Here is a 9,080-nt window from a genome sequence, read left to right as displayed (position 1 = left end):
TCACAACCAACCGAAGCCTATAACCCATCTGTGGCCCCCAGATTTACAAAACTGCCACTGACAGTGCATGCTTTGGCCTCAGGTGACAAAGGACCGAGGCCTATGACAAATGATTTGGCCTCGGGTGGCTAAGAACCGAGGCCTATCCTTCTTTGTGCCTCGGGTGTTTACAGAACCGAGGCCATATCCTTTATTTAGGTTTCCAAATCGCGCGAACCCATCATTGTTCACCATCTTCTCTCTCGCGAAGCTCTCCGCCACCACCGTGCCCTCCGTCAGGATTCGCCCTCTCCATCGCCGATTACGCCTCCATCCACGAAGTTAGGGTCGCCGGTCTTGCTCCGCCACCGAACAGTAGGCGAAAAGGAGGCAGCCACCGTCGCGCCACCCTCGAAAAGGAAGCAGCCACCGTCGCGCCACCGTCCAGCCCTCGTTGTGGCCTCCGTCGCGCCACTGTCGCTCCTCCATTGCGGCCTCCTGCGCGCCACCGTCACGCTGCCTCTGGTTGCGCCCTCTTTCGCGCGTACGTCGCGCCCTTCGTCGCGCCCTCTGTTGCGCGATAGAAGATGGCTTCAGCATTTAGGTGGTTCGGTCCTCTCATCGATCTCTCGAAAGCCTCTTCTCACATCGACGACTTCGTTCAGCTTCTCGTCTTCGTTCAACGTTCCTTCCCCGTTCAGGTCCCTTACTCCTTGGTCCACCCTCGCCATTCTCTTCTCTCCAAGGGTCTGTTCTGTACTTCTCTTCTTTCTCTGTTATTTTATCTGTTTGGTTAAGTTATTATCTTCACTATTCATAATTCTTCTCACATTTGTGTCTGTTGATTTGTTTTGCATTTTTATACATTTGAAGCAAGCAAAACACACCTTCTATTCTTCATGTTCAATCTTGTGTGCTGGTGTAGGGCTAGTCAAAAGTGATTCAGGCAACTTCACCATGGTTGTACCAATGGATATGCTAAGTGTTTTTAGTTTTGTTCTATAGGTCATGGGGAGGTTCGAACGTGTAGAACAAGCCAGAGCAGCCTCGGAGTGCCTCGATTATGCTATGGTAATCGAATGGGTCAGATCGAAAAATCTTAAGCTTATTAGAGTCTGTGGAAATCCCATTGAATAGGTCTTCGTCGCCTGAGACACGATCGGAAAGGAAATTGAAATTGAAATCGAAATTGAAATTGAAGGGAAGGAGGAAGCGTGGCATGAAGAGTTAAAGAAATGATCGATTACCATATTTTTGGATAGAGGCATGAACAGTGTAGCCTCGATGGAGGAGTCGCTGGACGAGGTTGAAACCTAGGTGGCCGGAAGCGTCGATGACGCAAACTGTTTGAGTGGTTGTGTCTATGCTTTAAAAGGTTTTGATTTTTATAATTTGGTTCAATGCAGCTGTTGAAGAGTTGGTAACAGGATTCCGTGTTGGCGCAACAACGAAGGATAAGCTTAGGAGGTGCAGCAGTCTCGTTCCACTATTTGCAACATCAAGGGTATCAAATTTTAAAAAAAAAAAGCCCATATGGCCTCGGCTGCAGCGAAAACCGAGGCCAAAGGGTATCGAATTTAAAAAAAAAAACCCATATGGCCTCGGGTGGAACGAAAACCGAGGCCAAAAGGCTGGGCTCTATGGCCTCTGGTTCCATTGAACCGAGGCAGAAAGGGCCTCTATGGCTTCGGTTCTTAACCGAGGCCAAAAGCTATGCTCTTTTGGCCTCGCCCCAATATGCTTCGGTTCCCGAACCGGTGCAGAATATTAAAAACAACCGCTGCCAAATCCCCTTCCTGCACTGGTGCACTTATATAATAACAAGTTAGCATAAATTTTCAATCCCACATTACATACATTCAAACCAATCTGACTTCCTATAGCAACTCAACCTTTCAAACCAATATCCCAATAAATGAATTCCAATTCAATAAATCCATTCCAATAACAATAATACATTTATATTACGTTAAATTTGTTTTCACTGCCATACCTCCCACTAATGGGTTGGGTTCAAGAATGACTTTGCTTATCTCTTCACCAATGTAGACAACAGCAGAACGAAAAACACCAATCCAGCAGTTTCCACTTCAGAGTGATTATTTTCTACAACTAACATTCCGCTTCCGCTCTTGAACAACACTGTTACAAAAAAATTCACACTTTATCATATTTTCTCCAAAAAGGGAAACAAAAATGCCTCCTTTTCACAAACATCAACGAATACAAAAAACATTGTTGCAGTGGGTAAACCCAAAACTTTTTCTGCTCCACCAAGGGGGAAATGACAAACCCCATCGGAAAATAACTTCAAAAACGGAGGAACAACAAACTTGGAGAATGAAGGAAGAAGAAACTTAGGGGGATGGACGAAGAAGACACTTCGGAGATGGAGGAAGAAAAAACTTGGGAGAAGGAGGAAAAACAAACCTGGGATGGAGAAAGAAAAAATTGCTCTCCACTTCTCTCATGACTTCCACTCCTCTTTCTTCTTGCTCTTCACCCACTTCTGTCACGAATCAACCTCCCTTTCTCTCTCGTTCTCAAGCATCCAATGCGAAATTATACAAAAAGTAAATAAAAAATTAAAAAAACAATGCCACGTCAGATAGTGAGAGAAGTTATAAAAAAAATGTTGTCATTATATCATTTTCCATAAAACAATTATTGGTGCTGACCTTGTGTATAATATATGTTGTTTGAATAAAGTAGTTGTAGTGACAAAATTTGACAGAATTTCTTTGTTGAAATTGTTTGGGGAAGCATTTGCACTTCCTTTTTCGTCCTCTATCGTCAAAGCTCTGGAAAATTCTTACTTTGATCTCGCTTGTCTAACCGATCATTATATCATTTATGGTTTCTTTTTAGGGCAATTTTTTGCAATATTCATTGTAGCTACTAGAAGAATATTATGGTTGTTTCCATGAGATCTGGATCCAACTTTCCAGTGAGCTAGACAATGTGTTTTTTTTTCTTTCACTATTTATCATATTTTCATATGTAGAAGATTTGTTCATGTTCCAAAATTCTCTTTTGGTAAAATTTTCACTGGTATAATCTGTTTCAGGAAGTTACTATTTTTGTTTATTTACATTGTATGAACATTGTAAAGTGGTGCTCTGCGCCAAGACATCTTTACTAGTAAAGACACCAGTCAGGTAACTTATCTATTGCCACTTCCTAACTTCTCCAAACTTTGATTGCATAATAATAATTAAAAAAATAAAACATATGTGTAATAATATTGGAATGAATTCCCCTCCCTAGTAGTTTTGTACAGGTTCGGTTCTGGTTCAATGCATAATTCAAGCACTTAATAGTCCCTTTTTCAGTATTATTCTTTTCTATATACACATACTCATTATCGCATAGAAGTAATTATTACATTGTGTAAAAATTAAAACCGCTAATATTTCTTTTTAATGCTTTTACTATACTACTTAAGTAGAAAGTTGTGAGAAACCTAATTAGCTTTTTATTATCTGTGAGATAAAATAACATAAAATAAAATAAAATAAATAAATAAATAAATAATCAAACATAAAAAATATGGGTCACTACCCTTAATCAATACCTCTTCTAAATACATAAACGTATACAGCCATCATTTACTTTGTTACTTTAAAAACATACCTATTCTTACAACACCGGTTTAAGGAAGAAAAATTATCTTTTGAAGAAAACATTTGACAAACTTCACAAAGTTTTTATAAATAAAATTAAAATAGATTAATTTTTATTTTTTAATTAAAATAAAATAATATTGTTTTATCCAAATTGATAATTTGTTAAAGTTTGTAAAAAAAAAAACCTTTTGTTAAGATGCCATTTATAAGGCCCATTAAAATTTTTTTATTCTTTTCTGCCCTAAATTGTAAGGGCTGCCTTTGTGAATTGGGCCTAAGGGCTGGCTCAGAAAGGGGAAACCAGACCTCTAAGTCTGCCCTAACACATCACTTCCTTCACTTTACAGAAAACAACATCATTGTCCCTTAGAGTAGCCGCGACTTTCCGCTAGGGTTTAGACCTTAGTTATCTCCAAGCTTGTTCAACCCCTTCTTGCTCCACGTAAGTTATCCCTCAACTCACACTTTTCCTCCCTGAGCATATATTTGTTTTACAGTAGGGTTTCACCGTGAGCTTAGTTCCTAACTCTATTCCACTGTCTTGTTCAGTTCGCAAGTCCACTCTTTGAGCTGTCGTGCTCCGCTAGTTAGAGTCGCGCACTTTCTAGCTACTTCCAGGTAAGGGAAGCTAGAACCCTTTTGTTTAATGCGATTGCGGTTTGTTTTGTTTGTATTTTCATGATTCTTGAACTGGTATGTTGTTGTGGATACATGGAATGGTTTGTGTTATCGTTGGTGTGTAAAAATACAACTGCTACAGGTACGGACAGTGGCGACGACTAATAATCTCGCCCAAGCGAGCTTGTCTCGCCTAGGCGAGGTGAGTAGAGGCTCGCCCAGGCCTTCTCGCGTGAAGAGTCGCTCAGGCGACCCGCTTAGTTTTGAGCAAGCGAGCGTCTTGCTCAGGCAAGGAGTGTCTCGCCTAAGCGAGAACGTGAAAAGGCCACTGTTCCAGATTCTTGAGCTCTTGCCTAGGCGAAGGGAGCTCGCCTGAGCGAGAGTCTCTCTAGCCTGGGCGAGGCCCTTCAGCCTGAGCGAGGAGCTGGGCGAGAATTCGTTTCAGATTGGTGTTCTTCTTGTTCTTGGGTGTTTGACCTGTATTTGATTGTACTATTATATGATGGCATGAGGGAAATGAGTATGCATGAGTGGGAGGGTGTATGAGTTATGAACAATGGATTTTTGAATAATGCTTGATATATAATAAACATGAGATGGTTCGTATCAAAATGGCACGGTATTTGCATGAGGTGCAATGCTATATTTATGGTTAGGGATGGATGAGCTGGAATGGTATTCTGCATGAAATGTGAATGAGGAAATTTGGTTATGAAGATTGGCATGAGAGTCGTGTCCATGGAAATGATTAATTTATTGACTGATATGCTTGGTCCGTGTCAGTGCGTAAATCCTTGAGATCTCTAGGTGGGGTCTCAGGGTGTGCTTCAGTGGTCAGGACGTAATTCCATGGGCCCTATTAGTGGGTGTCCATGGTGGTGCCCCATATGTATAACTGGGTAAGGATTCAAGGTAAGGTTGCATCCTGACACTCTAAGGAGTCAGCTAGTCTCACCTAGAGCGGACTGACTCTTGTGGTGAGAGTAGTAGGAGGCCTGAAATTCATTAAGGGCTAACTTTATGGTGAGGGAAATTGATTCATTGTAACATATGTAACACATAGCTCGGGGGTGAGCAGCTCGGGGGTGAGCAACGGTATCCACCACAAGTGCAAGCATCCGCTGAATCCGACCAGGTTATATGTATCCGGATGAGTTGAGTCGAGTCTTAGTGTATTACTTGGAAGGTCGTAACATGTTTGTGTGATGTATGTATAATGGACTATGAATATGTATCTGATTTCATTAATGAAATGGTTTTGGCTCTAGCTTACCCTTTGCTTGTTTGATTGTCTTGTGTGTGTGGTTCTTCTCTTTTGCGATGATCATCAATTTATTGATGTGAGCATAAGCGAGAGGTTCTCGCGGTCAACAGGGGAATGGCAACTCCGCTGCATAGCCCGCCTGGGCTGGATTCTTGATTCATGATCTTTCTTTTAGGGCCAGGGCCCATGTAGCATTTGTCCTTTACATTTCAATTTGATTTCCGTAGAATATTTTGTAACTGTTTCTTTTGGCACCGTTACGCGTTTTGGTTAGTTGTAGGGAGTTACTTTTAAACTCCGAGACTGCGCTGAGATATTATTCTAGTGTGACACTTCTTTTAATTACATTTTCTTTTAAAGAATTTGTTTACAACTATGATTGTTATAGCAATTTATTTTGATATTTGTACCACACCTAGCCGGTCCCACTAGCATATTAACACATATCACCCTTGACCAACACCTATGTCGGTCAAGGCTAGGAGACTGGTGTACCACACCAAGCCAACTTAACAAAATAATAATAAAACGATCACCATACCTATACACCAAAACATTCAAGTAACCGGCCTAGGCTGGGCTGATCTAAGTCTAGCCGGCCTGAACTGATAACATAAACATCCAGAGGAATAACTTGCCTAAGACAGTATATGAGCAACACAAACCGTTAAGGGAAGTAGTCGGTTTAGGCTGACTACCTTAATACGCTTAGCAAACCCCCCCCCCCCCTTATGTTCAATGAGCCCACAGTAATCAATCTAAGGACCTGGGTTAGGGTCAGGCCCACTTACAGCCCAAACTAGGGCCCAAGCTAAGGCCCGGCCCATGGCATAACCAGACATAGTTAATACTCTATAAATACACGTGGACCCCAGTAATTAAAGGTACGCATTCATTACTCCATTAATCACTTGATTTGACTTTTTGAGAGTTTTGACTCACTTGAGCTTCGAAGTCCCTTCTGCAGGTAACCCCTCCGGGGTCCAAGCAGACATGTACCAATCGGGAATAGGCCAACTGAGAAGATAGCAGACTACATGGGTAAGGTGACGTTTGTGCCTAACTTATCTTGTTTGTTCTCTACAGGAACAATATTAAACTATTTATAGATATGAAGACATCGGGCCGCATACTTGATTCTTATAAAACCCAGCCTTAAAAAAAAATGGGAATATGTGGGCCATTCGGATAGTAGATCTATTTGTCTAGGCAGGAACCTTGTGTAGAACGTATAAATAGTAGTAGTAATAGGAAGAATACTTTTTCTTTATGATGAAAATGGTCAAATTATATATATATATATATATATATATATATATATATATATATATATATATATATATATATATATATATATATATTTTGGTGCAAACTTATCTTAAACGGTCATTCTGTAAAGTTGAATTAGATCTCTTTTTTAATCAGAATTATAATTGGTCCAAACCTACCAGTAATAGATTTCTCTTCTAATCACTTTCTTTTTTATTCCTCATATTATACATGTGTATAATTGACGGTAGGCTTTATTGTTTTAAGGTTCATTTTACTCTTGTTAGTGAGTGTCTAATGTACTTTTCTTTCCTTTAATTATTAGGTGGGCTTGCCGAAGGATCTAGAAAGAAAATTCTTGATGAGACATAGAATGAGTGATGGCTGAATTATTTGTATTTTCTTTATTCTGGAGAAGATAAGAGTTTTCAGTTGTAATTATTTTTAATTATGAGAGTGTAGAAATATTAAAATGTGATTTTAAAATATATGTATTAACTTTAATTTCTACTATATATATTAGAAGTGTTTTAATTAATGATTTTAATTTTTTTATCTTATTTTATATGTACTATGTTAATAGAATTTATTTTAGTTAATATCTTTAAAATAAAATTAATATATTATTTCAAATAAGGTCGCCTAAATGTATGTATAAAATTTAAAATGATATCGTAAAATTTATTTAAATGTTTTTCTATTATTGTTTATTGTAATATTTAGACAACAATTTTGTATGTTGTAAATTGTCATGTTTCACGCAACGGTTTTTTTATTGTTGTTTAGTTTTTCATTATTCTCTTTTATCTACTCTAGGCCATAATTTTAAATTTTGTGACCTAAACAGAAAAAATCATTGTCTAATGTATAGCCTATGACACATAGACCATGCTTACAAATTTGTTACCAATTCATTACTTAACTAAGGCAACAATTTTTCAGCTTCAGACCGAAATTTTTCAGCTTTAAATCGAAAATTTTCATTATTGTCTAAAAGTTATTTTTCTTGTAATAGTAATTGGTCACAAATTCTATCACATCTTTCTTCATCCTTGACCACCAAAAAAATTCCTTCAAATTCTTATACATCTTAAAGATGCATAGACGCATGCTACAATGACTCTTATGTCCATTTTCTAGGATCATCCTTCTCAACTCATCATCAACAGGCACACAAACTCTTTCTTTGAAATGCATAACTTCGTCACTCCACAACTTGGATTATCTAGCTTGATCAATACCCAACATCTCTTTAGTACGTCTCAAACTAGGATCATTCATCCACCTTTGCTTAACTATTTTAAGGAACTCATTAGTTTTAGTTAGATGGCTATAACTAATATGACTACTCTACAACTCCACGCCTAGGTTTGAATCTCTAAACTTTTCCACCAACTCAAACTTTTTCACATCAAACCAACAACTTGCCCCCTCTTTCTAGTGAAAGTGTTTGCCACAAAATTGGCCTTTCTAGAATGGTATAACAACTCGAAGTCATAGTCTTTAAGGAACTCTATTCATCTTCTCTACCTCATGTTCAACTCCCTTTGGTCCAACAGATACCTCAAATTTTGTCATCGCTAAACTCCTTAAACTAAGCTCCATAAAGATAATGGCTCCACTATTTTAAGGCAAATATTACTTAACAAGCTCAAGCTCATGACTAGGAGAATGGAAAAGGAATTCAAAGAACTCTACTCTTGTGAAGAATAGTTTATTAGCTTGTTGTTCCTTCTCTTAGTTTTGTAAAAATGAAAATAAGTTTTTGCATTAGAACATTGCTTGGAGGCCAAGGCATCGTGAAAGGTGCATGCATCTTCATTATTGTAAAAGGTTCTTAAAGCTTTTTCAATTTTTTAAATTCATCGTACTCTCTTTCACTTAGGTTAATTCTTCCATTATATAAATAAGAATAACTCAAGCTTCATAAGTCAACTTGGAAATAATAAATAGAATTTCTGTAAAATTTATAACTCTTATTTGTTCTAAGTTCACTAGGATATATTGTCTTCTTGACTTCTCTTAGACCTTTTCCTAGATGGTTGGCCCAACCTCCTTCAAGAAACACACCCAAACCGCTCTCCAAACTACATTTCCTTTATCATTTCATGCTTCCGCATCCAAGCGCATCATTTTCATGGAGTCTCCTTCAACTTTGTGAAGTAGGTTTCCATAATTAGACCAGAGCTTTTAGTTCTTCCATCATTTTACACCAAATTTTGTTCCTTCATTTAGGTCATGTTTCATCCTTTGGGTCATGATCCATCCTTTGGGTCATGTTCCACCATTGGCACCAAATTTTGTTCCTTCATTTAGGTCATGTT

Source organism: Vigna unguiculata, chromosome 5 (genome assembly GCF_037176805.1).
Source record: "Vigna unguiculata cultivar grain cowpea cultivar isolate G323 ecotype 2 chromosome 5, ASM3717680v1, whole genome shotgun sequence".
In the NCBI taxonomy this organism is placed as follows: domain Eukaryota; kingdom Viridiplantae; phylum Streptophyta; class Magnoliopsida; order Fabales; family Fabaceae; genus Vigna; species Vigna unguiculata.
Note: the sequence above shows the minus strand (reverse complement) of the source record.